At 49.6% G+C, this 18,529-nt stretch overlaps 1 protein-coding gene across 8 annotated transcripts in view; it reads left to right on the top strand.

The window, feature by feature from the left end:
* The first annotated feature begins 293 nt into the window (after window positions 1–293).
* The window catches only part of Mapt (microtubule associated protein tau), a 98,263-nt gene continuing 80,027 nt past the window's right edge, over window positions 294–18,529 (top strand). For all 8 annotated transcript variants that reach the window (XM_042674109.1, XM_042674102.1, XM_042674103.1 and 5 more), the window contains exon 1: window positions 294–432. The gene's annotated coding sequence lies outside the window, so the exon portion shown is untranslated. The remainder of the gene's footprint in view (window positions 433–18,529) is intronic.

The raw sequence follows: 18,529 nt of genomic DNA on the forward strand, positions 1-18,529 counted from the left end.
AGTGCGCGTGCGCCACGGAGCGCGCGTGCGCGCAGCGGTCAGCGCCGCGGCCCGAGGCGTGGCGGGAGTGGGCCCAGGGAAAGGAAACGCGGGAGCAGCCAGCCAGGCGGCGCGGGAGGGCTGAAAGGCGGAGCCGCTCGCGCGCGCCCACTGGTGGATGGAGGGGGAGACGCCCATGAAGTCCTTGCTGCCCGCCCCGCTCCTCCCCTCCCCTGCCCTTCCCCTCTCCTGGGAGGCTCGCGCTCCCGCCGCTCGCGCCTGCGCCGCCCGCCGCTCGCGGGAACGCGCCCTCTTCCCGGCGCGCGCACTCGCAGTCACCGCCACCCACCAGCTCCGGCACCAGCAGCAGCGCCGCCGCCACCGCCCACCTTCTGCCGCCGCCGCCTTCTCCTCCACTGTCCTCTTCTGTCCTCGCCTTCTGTCGACCATCAGGTAAGCACCGAGTCTCTGAAATCTGCCCCCCGGTTCGCCCCCTCTTACAACCCCACGTCGCCCTCCCCTCGCCCCAAAGATGGGTTTATTGCGCTGGGCGTCCGTGAAGGGGTGCAGGTAACGGGGGGCCCACCCCGCGCCCTGGACGCTCGGCACTGGGAAAGGAACGCGTGCAAGCGATGTACGCGCGCGAGGAGTGCGTGTGTCTGTGCTGTGTGCTGGGGGGGAGGGGGTCTGCACGACCCTCTTCGCACAAACCGGGGGGAGGCCGAGCCGGCGGGGTGGGGGGCAGAGCCGGGAGGGAGGGCTGAACCAGCTTTGGGGGGGGGGGGACTGAGCCCGGAGGGGAGGCCGAGCCGGCGGGGGGGGGGAGCTGAGCGGAGGGGGCACGGACGGCGGTGACCCTGGGGAGGGGTCAGCTCTGCACGCCTGATCTCAGCCTTTTGCCGCAATGGGCGTGGGTCTGTGTGTGTGAGTGTGTGTGTGTGTGTGTGTGTGAGTGAATGTGTGAGAGAGAGGGGAGAGGGGGGTCCAATGATGACCGCCCCCTCCCCCCACCCCCGCCGCAACCGATTCTGAAAGCGGATTTCTCCGATCCGGTTTGCCGTCCACCCCAAGGAAGACATGGATAAGGTTCTAGAAAAGATGACACCTCTCGGAGCGGGCCTCCGTTGCTCCTGATTTTAGGCAGTGGCCCACCTCCTCTCCTTTTTCTCCTTCAAGGGGAAAAAAAAGAACCTTCAGGGGACATTTGGGGGCTGGGAGGAATCGGGGAGCTGGGGAGGGGTCCAGGCGCGCTGTCATAGCCGCCCTTCCCCCTGCGCGCTCCCGGCGCGAGACCCGAGCCGCGCCGCGCCCGAGGGAAGGCGGTGCGCGGACCTCGCCGGGCAAGCTCCAGAAGGCACGGGTCACCCGGCCTGGCCACGGGAGCTGGCCGGGTGGCCGCGGGGGCGGGCCCGCAGGCGCCCACCGGCGTGGAGCGGTGGCTGCAGGTGCATTTCGGGGCGGTTCCTTTCTCCGCGTTCGTCGCCAGGCGCCGGAGCGCCGGGCGTGTGCGCTCCCTGCCGGAGGCGCGGGCGGGCGCGCGAGGCTCGCCCCTCACTGCGGCAGTGGTGGGTGGGGACCTGGGTGGGCGAGGGTGGGGGGAGCGTGGGATGTGCCGCCTCCCGCTCCCACCCTTCCCCCGCTCCCCCCCCCGAACGCGAGGTGCCATCTTTTTGCAGCGTGTCACGTCTTTATCGTACCATGCCAGGTCGGGTGGCCGGGCTCTGGAGGACCCGGCAGGGACCGACATGAAAGGGGAGAGGGGTAACGGGCGCCCAAGTCTGGAGCTTTTGCGGTTTGCGAGCGTGAGGCCTGGGGGGGCGTTCACCGGCGTTTTCTAAGGGAGCGCCCCGCTTTGTTTGTAGAGGTTACGTGATCTGCGATCTGCGCTCCCAGCCTAGCGTTTTGCCTTTTATTCTAAGCGCCTTCCCCCTGAACCTCCCGGCCACACACACACACACACACACACACACACACACACACACACACCTTTTTCTCCCCCCCATTTCGATCCCTTTGTTGAAACTCAGGGCTTTCCAGGGTCCTCAGGGCTCCCCAGGGCACGCGCCAAAACGAGATGGTGACCCCGCGCAGCCCTTTCCACGAGTTCGGCCCGGTGCCTGGAAGCGTTAGCTGGGGGGATGGGAGTGGAGGGCTCCGTGGTGCCCGGCGCTTGGTGGCCTGGAGGGGACCACACCCCTCCCTGCACTGGGAACAACCTGGGGGCCACACCCCAACTAGCCAATTCCTGGTGTTGGAAGGAGCTGGAAGGCAGGCCCCCTTCCCTGCTTTACACCTTACAGGCCCCTCCTGGCTTTACGCCTTGTGGCAACGAGGGACAGAGAGTGGGGGGAGGGACTTTAGGTCCTCCCTGTGGCCACACCCATCTTTGGGATACCAGTGAGAGAGGTGGGGGTACCATGGAGGATTGCTGTGCGAACCACACGCGTCCCGAAGAGGGCCCTGGGGACCGTGCCTGCTCCTTTTCCCGTGGAGGTTGAGCACCCCGGGGTGGGGAGGTGGCTTAGCCCCCCCGGAGAGGGTGCGGGAGGGAACCCGCCATCCCCGACTGGTGGCTCATTCTGATTGGTCCAAAGGCAAGAGCTACCCAGCTAGGCATCCCTGGTGTATTTTTATTATTGTGGGCTTACCTGTCAAGACTATTTTTCACTCCAGTCCAAGTTTTCCATCGTAGAGGGGTAGAGGGGTGGAGGGCGAACTCCCGATGATCAAGTCTTCGGTAAGCCTGGTACGAGTGGTTTTCTGGTTGCTTCTGTAGCTGAACATTGATGGGAACAGGGTATACCTGAGCATACCCTGGACCCAGTTAGCATCGTAGAGGCCGAGTGGTGCTTGTAGGCCGCCAGGTTGCTCAGAATTCCGGAGAATGGCTTGGCAGCTGAACCCACCTGGGCTGGGGTATCAGGGCGTGCGCCCCCCCTTCCCCGGTTTTGGGCGCTTCCACGCACTTCGTGGCTGGGTGCAGCCGGAGGTGGTGCCTGAGCAGCTTAAGGATGGATGCAAGCACCTTGGGCGCACTCCCTTCCCTCTAGGACCTCAATGGGCTGCAGGAGCCCGGTTCCTGGACAAGGAAGCCAGGGAACAAGGCTTACCAGGGAGGCCGCTGAGGCACAAGTGTCACCTCCCATCCGTCGTGGGGAGGGAGGTCGGAGGGGGCGGGCGCGCGCAGCTCAATGCAGAAACAAAGCGCAAGCCACGTGCCTTCGATTTCCGTCGGTTCTGAAAGGGGTTGGTAGTTTGGCCAGGGCGCTGCTGTTGCCAAGGCGATGTTAATGAAGGATTGTTGTGGCCACGAGATGCCCCCCCCCCCAAGGTCATGAAAATTGGGGAAACTCCTTCTTTAGTTGTAGGCTTCGCCACCGGACTTGGGGGTCACCAGGATGGTACAGTGCTCAGACAAACACAGCACATCCAAAAATATCCCTGCCTCATGTATGTGCCTTCATACCCCGCCCCCCACTCCCACGCCTCCATTCTCAGCAGGCAAGGGCTCTTTTATGTCAGCAGAGACTCCACCCGTCCTCGGGCACTCTGGAGCTCCAGGCTTGGATCTTGGTTGGTTGCAGATGGGGATGGAGGATGGGACCTGTGACAATGACAATGTGGGCCCAGGCCCAGGCTCTGGGGAGAGGTTTTGAGTTCTGTGGGACCCCTACTGTGTGACTGGTTGTATAGCGGAAAGGGAAAAGTCTGCCTGTGTTAGTTTCTGTTGTAAATTCTGGTTGTCTGTTTGTGTTGAATGAAGCTATTTTCTCACCTGTCAACTCCCCATTTCCAGACCTTCTCTGGATAGATAACTAGCACCCCACCCTCTCTCCAGGCTCCCCAGCAGTCAGGAGTGATTTTGGAAACTCATGGATTCCTTGACCAATATCAGTTGCCTCCCTGGCCCTGGATGCTGTCCCTGAGCTCTTCAGCTCAGGGTGAGCGCTCTACTACTTGAGCCACAGCACTACTTCTAGTTTTCTGGTGGTAAATTGGAGATAAGAGTCTCACAGACTTTCCTGCCATGTCTGGCTTTGAACCATGATCCTCAGTTCTCAGCCTCCTGAACAGCTAGGATTACAGGTGTGAGGCACCAGTGTCGGGCTCTTTTTTTTTTTTTTTTTTAACAATAACCTGGCCAGACAGTCCATGACTGTATGCCCCAGTCTTTCAGAGACCTGGCCTGCCCATACCCATAGTGGTGAAAGGGTGTGGCTTGTAAGTGACTTCTAGTGTCAGGCACTGTTTCCCAGACAGGAACAAAGAAAATTGATAATGTCACAAAGTGCCAGATTGAGGAAAGATCCGGTTTATTCCCACTGGGAAAAAGAATCCCTTGTATTGAGCATGCCCTTTGACTCACATATCCTTGGAGGTTAAGATTAGCCTGCCAATAAGATAGCATTGTGGTACCCTTTCTGTAGGCTAACTTTCCCTTCTACCTTTTAAACATCAGTTCATGCAACTTATTTGTTGAAAAGTTTTAAGTTGTTTTTTTTTTCCTACTTTCCTTCAGCATTGTATAATGTCATTTGAGAGGCTCCCTAGCTGTGGGTGTGAACATGTGTTACTTTGGATTTGTGGTGATTTTCCAACCAGTCTTTGCCTTCTATTTCTTTAGTCAGTTTATTCCTTCCTTCTACCTTAAAAAGGAATTACTTTGAAACAAATAAAAACACACTTGGGCTAATACAAGACTAGACATATAGTAGGTGTTTATTCTATACTCACCTAACAAATAACTGGATAAAATGTAAGCCTCTGTGTCAAGAGAGTAACTAAGAGAAAGCAGAATGGAAACATTGGGAAAGTTTGGGAGCAAATCCAACCCAGATTGTCCCAGCTCTGTTTCCAAGTGATGCCCAGACAATTGCCTCTGCCCGGGCGTACCTCCTTGCCCTGCTTCGGACCCTATAGCCTTATCTCAGGGCTTACCTCTTCCTTGTTGACCAAAAGGGGAGAGAAAAGGGGGAGAGGCCGTGTTCTAATTGGCTACCCCCTGGGCTGCACCTCCTAGAGGTATAGAGCCCTGCTCCCTCTACTTCTCCCTCTCCAACCCCCTCCTGCTTCTTTTATCATTCACTTCAGAGACACCCTCTTCACCTCTCCATAACCCTAAAAATGCCCACTTGACCAAAGATGATTTGGCACTGGTGTTAGGGCACCTTGGCAGGTAAGGAGGAGAAGACTCCAACCTTCCAGCTGGGCTGCAGGAGAGGAGCCTGGTGTTCAAGCTGTGCCAAGGAAGCTGCTAAAGTCCAGCAAGACACAAGCCATTCCCTTCCTTGAGGAATGATTGGGCCCCAATGTCAGCAGGGCAAAGTAGAGAACCTATGCTGTAGAAACCCTTGCTCAGGCCCTGTATCTCAACCACATCCATCAAGTGGCTTCTTGGAGATGATGATGTTTAACTTTTCTCTCGTGTAAGTGGGTGCTGTTACTACTTCTGTTACAGATAGGGAAACTGATACCCAGAGAGGCTCATAACCCAATGAGGCCCCACAGTGAGTGAGTGGTAGAGCTGGGGTTCTGCTGCCAGCACCCACTCCTCTAAGTCTCTTGTGGGGTTAATAAACCTTTGTGGGCTAACCTGGAACCTCAGTCATGACCTACAACTTTGACTCCATGGCATATCCAGATTCCATAGCTATTGGCTCACAAAGGAATGCTTGCAAGAGTCTGATTAGAGCATGGTCTGAAATGGGGTTAAAATAATGTAGTTAAAGATCTCCGTTTCTGATCTGGTCCTGACATGGGATACAAGGGATTTCATTCTGCCCTGGTGTTCTATTGATCAGACCTTACTCCTCTTCCCCCATATCCAGGGTTTCTGGACTTTTCTATGCCAGGTTTTATGGGTCACAGAGAAGGCTGGAAGTTAGGATTGGGGGATCAAGACAGAGTCAGCTGTGGCCAAGGTCAAATCAGATCCTCACCTTAGGTTCTACCTCTCTCTTAAGTTGAGCCTTGACACCCACCAATCGGGCTAGCTGCGAGACCAGAGGTGAGTGTGCAGTTGAGTGAGCATAGGAAGCCCTCATCTCAAGCATTTGGGATGAAGCCAAGCAGGCCCTGGGAAGCTGTGCTCACTGACCAGGCCCAGCCTCTGCAGTACATAATCTCTCGTTCAGAGGTAGGCTATGGGGCTTCTCCCGACTCCTCTGTCCTTGGAACTCATTGTCATGCCCAACAGGCAAAGCCCTCCCTTGCAGCCTGCCTGTGCCAGCTTCAGGATATGGACCATGGTCATCCCTGGTCATCCCTGTGCCTTACCCCAGAGGTGATTGTCCAGGAATCCTTTTCCTGTCTTTGTAGCCATGTGGGAGGCAGTGAGAGACCACCAGGAAAGGTCTGGAGTGTGCAAATACAAGGTCTGCCAGTGTGCAAATACACGGGCATCAGCAAAAGTGACATACTCAGAGGACTTCTAGGAAGATTCTTTTAATGGAGGGGGCAGGCGGTGACATTTTAGCCTCTTTGGGAGTTTGTTTTTGTCACCTGTGACTTGGGCATGACAGTACCTTTCTCACAGGTTGCTATATATTTTGTTTGTTTGCTTGTTTGTTTTGGCAGTCCTGGGGTTTAAACTCAGAGCCTTGCACTTGCTAAACAGGTGCTTGACCACTTGAGCCACGTTCCCAGCCCTGCTGTGGCATTTAAATGTGATAATACAGGGTCAGGCACATAGTAACAACCCGGAAAATGCCATACTTGGTCGTGTTCGCTGGCTGGACACTTGTGGTTGGAGGACTATGTGGTAGTCTGCAGATAGGTAGTCTGGTGGTGGAATCAGTTGTGCTGGATAAAGGGTTATACTAAAGAGGATTCAAGATAGGAAAACTGAGCAGTGCCTGCCCAGCTCCCTGGAGCCAGGAGTAGTTGTACCTGAAGTAGATCTCCAAGGTGGCATGCATCCATGCTTAAAGACAACACAGGCTCTGGCTACAGACAGACCAGGGGACTTCTCTGTTGTCCTGCATCTGTCCTCTTCCTTCTCGAAATCCACTCCATGCCAGCGATAGTCTGTGGACCACACCAGCCTGAACTGAGGCCCTCCCTCCTCCCCCTAGGAAGGATGACTTGGCTTGGCATGGCAGGTCAGACATCTTAATAATTTACTAGTTGAACAGAAAGTGAGTGCTGATGGTTGAGAAAGTAACAGTGCTGACAGAAGGCAGGCAGTGGAAATACAGAAGATCTTAGAACTGAACAAGTGGGCAACCTGGCAAGAAGGAGGCTTGATGGCGGGTGGCACAATAAAGCATACTCTTCATTTACATGTGCTTTATGGGCTGCATCTTAGGAGTTCCAGACATCTCATAAGTCCTAAGTGAATCAATAAATTAGGCTTAAGTCTTTTATCTACAAAAGCAAGATAAAACAATCATAGTATGGTAATTTTATGTCATTATAGTAGAAATCATTTTTAAAATTGGATAGATACAAATAGACAGATAGACAGAAAGACAGATAGATATGCCATGTGTGATGTTACATCCCTGTAATCCTAGCATTCTGGAGGCTGAGGCAGGAGGATTGTGAATGTGATATGTGGCTTGGGCTACATAACAAGACCCTATCATCAAATCGAATGAATTAAATTAAGCGATAAAATATTTTATTTAAACAAAATAAATGGGTGTTTGTTCAACAATCTTTTGACATAGACCCCACCTCTTCTCTTTGTGTGTAAAGTAACTGCAATTCTTGTCTCTTTTTTTTTGCCTATAGCATGCTCATAATGCATTGTGTAGCTCTTTAGAGTCCGACTCCGGATGTACACTGTGAAGTAATCAGTGCAGAATTTCCTCAACATGAATTTTTCTTTCTCCCTCTGTCTCTAACATACCATTCGACTGTGCAAATACTACTCACTTTTATGAAGTCTTTCTGTTTGGTGCTTGCATTCCAGCACCTTCTACTTATTTAAGTTCTGTGATCATTTTACCAAGTTATGATAAATCATGTGATTATTTAAGTTGTGTGATTGTTGCAGCAAGTAGAATGGGCTGAGGTTTCTGAAGAAGCTCAGATGAACTTGGGTGTGAGCTAGGCTGTGGCAGGAACCTGTTTCCTGGCTGCAGATATCAGCCCCAGCTTTGGAGATTTACTTCTGCACTTCTTCTCAAGGAGAAGGGACCATTGTGGGGACTTTTGTGTTAAATAAAAGGTGGGTATCCTTGGGCACATACATCTTTGATTTTCTTTCAGGCTCAGCACTTGGAAGTTATTCACATAAAATACCAACTTAAGGGAGAATTACAAAATTCTCCCCATCAGACTCAAGTAAATGTTAATTGCTTCTACTATGTACTGTTAGGAGAGTTTTAGAAACTTAGAGTTTTAGCAACTTAGAAACAGCAAGCAAAAGTTAAATCTGGAGTCACTAATGATCTGTTTTACTCATGATCTTCCCTTTAGCCTGTCCATCCCACTGCTGACTCCAGGCATTAAAGTTAGAAGGGACATAATTTATCTCTGGTCCAGCTGCTGGTTTCCTTCTACCCCTAGCTGTGTATTCTATTTGGCTGGGAAGGCTGAGTGATAGTGTCCTGGGACCTAGGTTGCAGTTGTACCACCCAAAAAAAAAAAAAAAAAAAAAAAGGCCCAGGAATGCACTTTTATCCTTTTATCCTCCTCTCCTCTCCAGGACAGCAAGGGTATTAGAAAACACCTGGGTCTTTAGCTGCTGGTCATGTGATCTGCAGCCAGCTCAAATGACAAGAAGGAAGCGCTGATGGGACAACAAAATAGTCCCTCTTCCAGGGAATAACAAATCGCACCAAACTATGAAATGCTGTAAACAGAATTGGGGAGGGGGATAAAAAAAAAAAAAGCTCCATTTGTTTTAAAGCAAAACAAGCAAACAGACAAAGCAAAAACCCAGACTCAACCCAGGATCAAATCCAACTGCTTTATAGGTCATTCCAAGAGTGCTGATTTCACCGAACTGATTGCACTCCTGCTCCTCCCCTGCCTCCCTCTCCCTCCTCTTCACACTCTGTCTCCTCCTCCTCCTTCTCTTCCTTTTCCTCTCCTTCTCCAACTTAACAAGAGACTTCTTGATAGATTAAGTTTTGAGCCTAAGGAAAGGTTGCAGGTTAAAGAATGCCTTTGGTCTCACACACACACACACACACACACACACACACACACAACTGCATATATGTATATGTGTATGTATATATATGTGAATATTCACATGCTGCTTGTATGTATGTGTTTTTTTTAAATATTGAGTTTTCTGAAACCCAAACAGTTATCAACTTTGGTATTGCTAGTTTATTGGAATTAAGTCAATATAGCTGATAAAGCTAAGATTGGTTATACAAATAAAACATGTGCATATAACTTCCTGTGGCCTGGGGCACAGTAGAAATCGTGGTACAGACTGATACACATTGGTCCCTTTCAAAACCACCCATTGCTAAAAACGCTAGGAAGGGCCTTTGGAGCTGTTACCAGCCCTCCTGCCATCTGTTCCCTGTCTTGTCTTTTCCCCAAGAACAAGGGCCATTCTACCTGGGCCCTAGTTCCATGCTTCCAAGTCTGCCTCTGCCTCCCATGAAGCCAGCTCAGTACAGAAGGATGGATTTATTTTTCAGAATAGCCCAAATCCACTTGAATAATGTACAGAGCATTCACAAACTCACCTGAGCCTTCCATAAACCTATTTAGTATTTTCCCTGGCTAAGCCTCTGGGGGGATAATGTGCCGCACTAGAGTCTCCTGACTGGCTCAGTTCCTCCTAGTTCTGAGGTCCTTTCCTTCCCAGCTCAGTGGTACCTGAGAAAAGGCCACCGCGGGGTGTGCTTTCCTCCCTGGCATGCTACAAAAGACTGAATACATTGAAATACTTTCCTTTCCGTGTCTCTTAAGTGCTATACATGATCATGAAGCAGTATTTAATGGCTGACGGGAAACATAGGGGAAAAATTTTTTTTTTTGTCGGTCGTGGTGCTTGAACTCTGGGCCTGGGCGCTGTCCCTCAGCTCTTCAGCTCAAGGTGAGCGCTCTACCACTTGAGCTACAGCGCCACTTCTGGTTTTCTGGTGGTTTATTGGAGATAAGAGTCTCACGGTCTCTCCTGCCCGGGCTGGCTTTGAACCGCGATCCTCAGATCTCAGCCTCCTGAGTAGCTAGGATTACAGGTGTGAGCCACCAGCGCCCGGCTAGGGGAAAAATTTTAATCAGTAAGATTTACACTCTAAGTTGATAGTCTGGGCTGAGGTTTAAAATAAGACTTTTTAAAAAAAGATTCCATCTGATGGTTTGTTGCAAGATTAAATTCCAGAAGCCAGTACTTTCCTCATTCTACCGTCTCGGTTATCACCAGTTCTTTGGGCTCCATAGGCCCTGAATTTAATTGTTAATTTAATTGACTGACTAAGAGACTTTTGGCAAAAAGGAAGAATTCCCATACTTCTTTACTTTTATCTGTGAGAAGGAGTGATTATGTGGTCTTCTCCCTCCAAAAGGAAGCCCCAGGCGGTTCCCTCTTCCCCCTGGCAGTCACAGAACTGAGATGAAAGATGAGTGCATTCTTTGGAGCATCTCAGAAGACAGTGTGCAGGGAGGTGGGTGGCTCCTGGGAGCTGCAGACAGCATTGATCTGAAGTTCCTTGGGGCCTAGAGGAGCCTGCTGACTGAAATGGCTCAGCTGCTGCCACCTCGCTCCTGAGCTGCAGCCAGAGGAGGCAGCTGGTTCCCAGGGGTGAAATCTGGGTCACAGAGTCCATGCCCAGGAGCAATGGATAGACAGCCGCAGTCTAGCCTCTATTTGTTTGTATCTGTCTCCTTTTTTTGACAAGAAGACCCCAAACCAGGGTGCAGGATAGTGGGTAGGATGTTCTTTGCGTGACCCCCAAGTGATTTCTAACCTCTGCCAGTGCAGGCTTCTCCGGAAATGGGCTGGGACTTCCTTTTTATGGCTGATGTCAAGACCTTTGGATGGAATTTCCTGGGACCTTTCCTGTTCTCTCTGGGGATTTTAGTTTCTTCCTAAGTAGACAGGGACTTAGTATAGCGTGGCATCTTCTAATTATGCCCAGCACGGCCTCTCCTGGCACACAGTCTGTTTGGCATGCGACAAGAATCGATTAAGGCCACCGTGATTAAATTAAAGTCAGCACTGACTGACGGGATCATGTTCTGATGGCTTATTGAATGAAATGGCTTTAAACTGACATGGAGCTGGGCTGAGGTTTATTTGTTTCTCTCTGGGAATGGGAAGTTTCTCAAGGGCATTGATGGTGGGGATTTTGTGCAGACACCGCCCCCCCAACTGGACGGTGGTCCATACGTCTAACCTCGTGGTGGAGGTTTGAACACCAGTCCTGCTCTCCTAGTGGCTCCAGATCACTGTCCTTGGTTACATCAGCGCTGCCCTCATTCACACCAACCTCCTCCACTTGAATCTTTGGAATCTCTTCCCTCTAGATCCTGGAGCGCGTCTGCCAGGTCCTTCCTCCTGTCACCTGGATTTACCCCTTCCCTCGCCCATTCTGTCTGCGCCAAAACAGGTGGAGGCCCTCCCACCTCCTCCAGGATGATGATGGAAACAATCTTTGCTCCCACGTCTGTTTCCAGAATTCGCATCCAATCTGCTTTTTTCATTTCAGTGCCAAATTCTTCCCAGCACTGTCCAAGCATGAGTCTCCAGTCAGACTCTGTCCCCTGCTAACAGGCCATGGCCAGCCTCATGCCACCGTCCCACCCGCCACCAGCTTGCCTAGTCTCTTTCATCCCTCACTTATCCGGGTCCCCTGCCCTTCCTGTTTCAGCCACGGCTCCTGTCCTCCCTGAGGGCAGCTCCAGGGGCTGCTTACTCTGACGCTCCTCTCTCTCCCTGCTCACTGCCACAGTGTTGGTGCTCAGTTGTCTTCCTCTGTCTTGTTTGTGCACAGGTCTCATTTCTCCATAGGTAGGGGCAGGGCCCAGACCGTGTCTCCTGCTCTCCTGTGCCCTTGAGTGTGTGCACTCACAGCTGGTAGACTCACTCTTTTTTCCTTTTTTCTTTTTTTCAGTACTGGGGATTTAACTCAAGGCTCCTTGCGTCAAGTGTTGTGTCACCAAGCCATACAGCAAGGCCTTTGATTTTTAGTTTGTTTCTCAGATAAGATCTTGTGCTTTTTGCTCCAGCCTGCCTTGGCTATGATCCTCTGCCTCCTGTGTTACTGGGATGATAGGTGTATACTACCACACTCAACTTGTTTTTGAGAGAGGATTTCACTGATTTTGCCCAGACTGGCCTCAAACCTTCATCATTTTGTCTCTACCTCCTCAGGTGCTGGGATTATAGGCATGAGCCACCATACCTGACACACAACACTCACTCTTCATGAATGGGGTTGGGGGCTGATGTCAGATACATTTTGTATCTGCTCTTAAATAAAGCATGCCTATTATCTATTAGCCCACACTCTATTACTCTGAACTTGAAAATAATAAAACCATATTTCCTCTGAAATGCTTTTTCAGGGTGCTAGTGGCTCACGTCTGTAATCCTAGCTACTCAGGAGGCTGAGCTCTGAGGATCGTGGTTCAAAGTCAGCCCAGGCAGGAAAGGCCACGAGACTCCAATAAATCACCAGAAGAGAAGTGGCACTGTGGCTCAAGTGGTAGAGCACTCACCTTGAGCTGAAGAGCTGAGGGACAGCGCCCAGGCCCAGAGTTCAAGTCCCATGACCAAAAAAATACTATGTATGAAATGCTTTTTCATTGTTCAGTTTGCCCTCCTTCAAACCAACCTGACTCACCCAAATGGCCCAAATTAGTGTGGTTGTACAAAAATTCAGATAACAGTAGCAGTAGCAGATTGCATTTATTTTCCTGAAAATGTTGTCTCTGTTAAACCTCACTGCCTGATGAGGAAAAGGCATCATCCCAATCCCAGTTTGTAGAGTAAGAGATTGAGAGATTTCAGGACTAGGGAAGGAGATGGGTGGGACTCCATGCCAGGCACCACTGTGCCCCTACCCTGGCCCACAGATCCTCCCACCTCCAGCTTGGAGCCAGGGGACATGTCTTTAGTGCTAAGGACCCAGGAAGCATGCCCTCCAGTTCTGTATATGGGTTGCATGTAACATGAGCCTGGAGAAATAATTTTAAGCTGCAAGCAACCCTCTAAACCAAGCCGCTGCTTCATGTGGCCGGTGACGGCAGAACCAAATTTAGTGTCATGGTCCATACTTACCAGAGAAGCTCTATTTTCTCCCATCTGTCAGGATGCAGGAGAAATGAACACACCTGTAGGGTGGGGGGGGGCGTGGAGAAGGGGGGCTGGAAGTTATGGATAAGGGAGCCTCAGGGAAAGGATGCTCAGCTCCCAGGCAGTGCCTACAAAGAGAAATTTAATTCAAACTGCTGCTAGAAAAGAGGGTCCTGCTAATTGTTTGTGGCTCATGCCTGTAATCCTAGCTAAGTCAGAGCTGAGATCTGAGGATCCCAGGTTAAAGCCAGCCCCAGCAGGAAAGTCCATGAGACTCTTATCTCCAGTTAACCCCTAGAAAACCAGAAGTAGTGCTGTCACTCAAAGTTATAGAGCAAAAGAGCTCAGGGACAGCACCCAGGTCCTGACTTCAAGCCCCATGACTGCCCTCCACCTCCACCAAAAAAAAAAAAAAAAAGAGTGAGGAGATGGGAAAACTGAACCTGCTGGAGCTTGCCAGGCTCCTTGTCCTACCCCCAAAATCCACACTCTGCAACTGCAAAGTGGGGACAGTGGGGCACAGGAAGGAGGGGCTCACACAAGTATGGCTAGGGGTTTGATTTCTGTACCTCCCAGGGACTTCCATGGTTTTGAATAAATGTCCCACAGTTCCTCCCTCTAATCAAGATCACAGCCATTTCTGTTCCCTTCTTATAACCCATCGTCTCTACATTTTTAAAAAATCTTCTAGTTGTATAGTGAAGACACTATATGTGAAATGTGAGATCCCACCCCAGTATCCTTCTCTCTCTCTCCTTCTCTCTCTCTCTCTCTCTCTCTTTCTCTCTCTGTTGGAGTTGGGGGGAGAGGGGTCATTTCTGTATCTAAAATGTTTTCAAGGTGAGCAGTTCTATAAGGAAATCCTTAAAAGCAACCATTCCAGAGATGTTGAGGCAGTGGCTGGCTATGGCCTTGAGCACCTCCCCTCCTCCCCCCGCCCCCATCAAGACCTCCACTAAGTGGCAGATGCAGGCACCTGTGCACACGGCCCAGGGTGCATTTGCAATTGGGCCAGGGCATCTCCTTCCATCACCACGGGCCAGTCAAAGCGTGCTGGTCACCTCTGTGCTCTAGGTGCAGGGCCTTCACCATCAAAGGCAGCCATGTAATAGACACTCAGGTTCTCTGTCACTCCTGAACTCTTTGAGGTTGCCACCTGCTAGTGGGTACCTCCCCTACTGGGCCCCAAGTTTGCAGAGAACACTTGGGACAACCTGGCTTTCTAGATATACTAAGATTGACCTAATTTGGAGTAATTAGTGGAAGTTATGAGTCACTCTAATATTCTTACTTGGATGCTAGCCTCTAGGCATTTGGAAGAGGCAAGTGATACGGACATTCAAACACAGCCAGGGATGGCCTTATGCATGGGATGTCTATGTGGTGTGATTTCAGGGTACTGGGATGAGCTTCCATCTCCCAATTACTAGTAAGTAGATGGTACTCTATAATTTAGATGGTGTCATTTAATTCATGTTGCACATGTAAATGAAGAATTCATTCTCCTCAATTCAAGCTCTATGGTACAGAGCTTGCCTGGCATGTGTGAGGCCTTGGGTTCCACCCCAAAACATTCAGACACTGAGATTCAGGGAGGGTAAGTGGGGTTTGGGGAGTGAAGTGGGATTCTGGAGATTTAAGTGGCATCTGATATCACATAGCTAGTTTGAGGCCGGCAGGGAATTTGAACCCAGAGCTTCTGATCCCCCTTTTGGATTCACTGTTCTCCCTTGAGGGGCCTGCCATTTATTAAGCTGCTAGTGCCTGGGTAGGTGGAAACAAGACCTCAATCACCTTCTCCCCCAAAACAAAGCAAAAAGATGGATGGTTGGTTGGTTAGCTGGCTGGCTTGTTGGCTGCTGGTTGATTGGTCAGCTGGTTAGCTGGCTAAAGCTGGACAGGGCAGAGACCTGGAATGCCAGCTTGAGGGCTTGTATCACAGGATAAATAAGGGAACAGATAGATTTTTTCCTTTAAAGTAAAACATGGAGCTATTCAGCACAAGATGTGTTCACAGGCTATGCACATTATTTTTATCCATTATCCCCACAAGGATAGTAATTGTGGGGCAGCAATCACAGATCACAGCCCTAGGGTGAGCTGAACAGGGATGGGTGGGGGCTGCAGGCTCTGCCAGCCTTCCAGGTGGCAGCTCTGTGTGTGGCTAGGGCTGGGGGCACTAACAGGAGACAAGGGAGAAGGCTGGAGCCCACTCATGTTTCCAGGAATCTGGAAGACACAGAAGAAGAAAGGTCATCATGGGGCTGGGAAGGTGGCTCAGTGGTAGAGCACTTGCCTTGCATGCATGAGGCCCTGGGTTCGATTCCTCAGCACCACATAAGCAAAAAGAAAAAAGCCGGAAGTGGCGCTGTGGCTCAAGTGGTAGAGCGCTAGCCTTGAGCTGAAGTGCTGAGGGACAGCGCCCAGGCCCAGAGTTCAGGCCCCACAACTGGACCAAAAAAAACAAAAACAAAAAAAAAAAAAAAGAAAGAAAGGTCATCATGTATTAAGGGTGAATAAAGTAACTCATTTAATAATACAAGTTTTGGGGTTTTTCTTGTTTGTTTGTTTTGGTTTTTGGGGTTTTTTTTTGGAAACTAAAGGCTAAGAGTACCAGCTACGATATAAAAGATAATTGGTAAATTAGCCAAGTTTCTCTTTAGATTAAAATTTTCTGCTTTCACAACTGCTAATACCCATGATTTGTGCTTAATTTCTATCACATGGTCTCATAATTGGGGTCCCGTGGGGAGCAGACACCCTCTCCTCCCCAGCGCTATTTTAGTAGTTGTGTCTTCAGTGTTCTGCTGAACGAATGAGCGCCTCCATTGTTCACTGATGCACTAAGTGAACTAGCGAATGAATACCACACAGATTAAAACTCAAGGCTAGCCTCCTATTTTAATTTACCATGTTCAGATTTTGTGCGAAACTTATAAAGAACTCTTTATAAAGCTGTTGCTCAATGCTGGGTTGTAGTTTGTTAGTAGGGTTCTTACTAGCATTTATAAGCCTTGGGTTTGAATCCCTTAACACTGCCAAAACACACAAAAATTGTAGTTTATATATACTACCTATTGATGCCAACACACAATAGAGGCCTTGTTTGGAAAGTTAAATTTTGTGAAATTCTGACTCAGCCATCTTTGCTTAATATATTTATGGAGAAATGATTTAGTCGTATGTGTATGACCACTCCATGGATAAAATAGTGTATTCTTGAAAAGGGAGGTGGGTGGGTGAGTGGGTTTTAGTGTTCTTGAATTATAAAGATACCACTTGTGGCACCCATGGGAGGTTTTCTTTTCTTTTTCTTTCTTTCTTTTTTTTTTTTTTTTGGTTGTGGGGCTTGAACTCTGGGCCTGAACACTGTCCCTCAGCTCTTCAGTTCAAGGCTAGTGCTCTACTACTTGAGCCACAGCGCCACTTCCACCCATGGGAGCTTTTGTAAACCTTTTTTATATAAATGATGAGCTCTAAGTGTTCATGGAAGGATATAGATTTTAGGTCCAGCTGAGCAAGAGTTTCTTTTCACTGGGAATAGAGTCATACCACATCTCACAGACATTCCTGCCTGGGCTGGCTTCGAACCTCAGTACTCAGGTCTCAGTCTCCTGAATAGCTAGGCTTACAGGTATGAGCTGCCAGTGCCCAGCACTAAATTTTTTTTTAAGAAGACTTTCTTAGTCTGAGTATATGAAGTAGTAGAGCACCTGCCTACCAAATACAAGGCCCTAAGTTCAAACCACAGTATCAAAAAAAAAATTTTTTTTGTCAGTTGTGGGGCTTGAACTCAGAGCCTGGGGGTGCTGTTCCTGACTCTTTTTCTTTTTCTCAAGAGTAGTGCTCTACTACTTTGATCCTTGGCACCACTTCTAGTTTTCTAGTGGTTAATTGGAGATGAGATTCTCACAGGTTTTCCTGCCTAGGCTGGTTTTGAACTGAGATTCTCAGATCTCAGCTTCCTGAGCAGCTAGGGTTACAGGCATGATTACTAGCTAACATTACTAGTGACCAGCAGATTTTTAAAAGACAGACAAGAAATCTAAGTGTAGGGAACTACAAAATACCTCCCTCCCCCGGCAAAGACATCAGTTCTAAGCCCAGAATCCGTGAACTTTTCATCCTTATTTTCAGATAGATGACCTTACTTGCAAAAGGGTTTTACAGATAGGATTACATTCATGACCTTGAGGAAATTATCCTGAAGGATCTTGGTGGATCCTAAATGCAGTCATCTATGCACATAAGAGTGAGCAGAGGGAGACTAAGAACACAGGAGAGATGTCAAAGAGATGTTGGGGGCAGAGACTGTAGCCAAATAGCAACAAGCCAAGAGGTGCTAGCAGCCACCAAAGACTGGAAGAGGTAGGGCTTCTCTCCTGAGCTTTCCCAGGGAGCCTGGCCCTGCCAATCCCTGATTTCAATCCAGTGACATTGATTTCAGACTTCAGGCCTCCAAAACGGTGAGAGAATTAAAATCTACTGCCTTAAGCCATTAGCTTTGTGGTTCATTTGTTATAGCAGAAAGCCAATGTAGTAAGTATGTCCCATTCAAAAAAAAAATTTGTAGTGCCTCCTGCATTTTATTTGGCAATTCTCATTCTCAGAGCCAAAGAAAGTGGTTTTGAAATGCGAAGAAAAAAAAGCTGACATTGCTGCCCAGAAGTAGGCTTTGAAAACACTAGGTTAATTTGAACTTTACCAGTCACCTGTAGACAAAAGAGGTCCTCAATTAGACAGGTGTTCATGACTTACTCTTTCAGCAGTCACCTGAGTACCTACTGTAATAAGAATCTCTGGGTAAGGGTAGAAGAGGCAGCCATTGGTTGGGTACCTTGACATTAAATTGAGAAGCATTCAGATAAATCATGTGAAATACTCCCATAAACAGCATGGAGATTCTGCCCTGTGTTTCTAGTTACCTGATCCGCCCTTGGACTGGAGAGGTCGAGGGCTGCTGAGGGGAGGATATGACAGCTGCCCTGTAAGATGTCGGGAGCTGCTGGTCCAGAATTCCAAGGGAGACTTCAAGGGGAGTAGATGCAAGATGTCTTCATCATTTCCTGTCACATCCCACTCTAAAATGCACCCCACAGAGGCAAGTGTTAAAAGACCACTGTGGCCTGGTTTCCCATGTGAATAGGGATCCCAGCCATGCCAGGATGTCTGTGGTTTTGGGGTGGGGCTCAATGCTGTTCCAGTGAGGGTGAGGGCTGCTCCTTATTCCCCTCTGCCTGTTCAACACCTGGATGTCTTTTAGTGATGCTTCAGAGATGTTCCACAGTGTTGGACTTCAGGGGGCCCTGGTGCATCCAGAACAAACCAGTATTCTAG

This window comes from Dipodomys spectabilis, unplaced genomic scaffold (genome assembly GCF_019054845.1).
Source record: "Dipodomys spectabilis isolate Male_0828 unplaced genomic scaffold, ASM1905484v1 ptg000018l, whole genome shotgun sequence".
Classification (NCBI taxonomy): Eukaryota; Metazoa; Chordata; class Mammalia; order Rodentia; family Heteromyidae; genus Dipodomys; species Dipodomys spectabilis.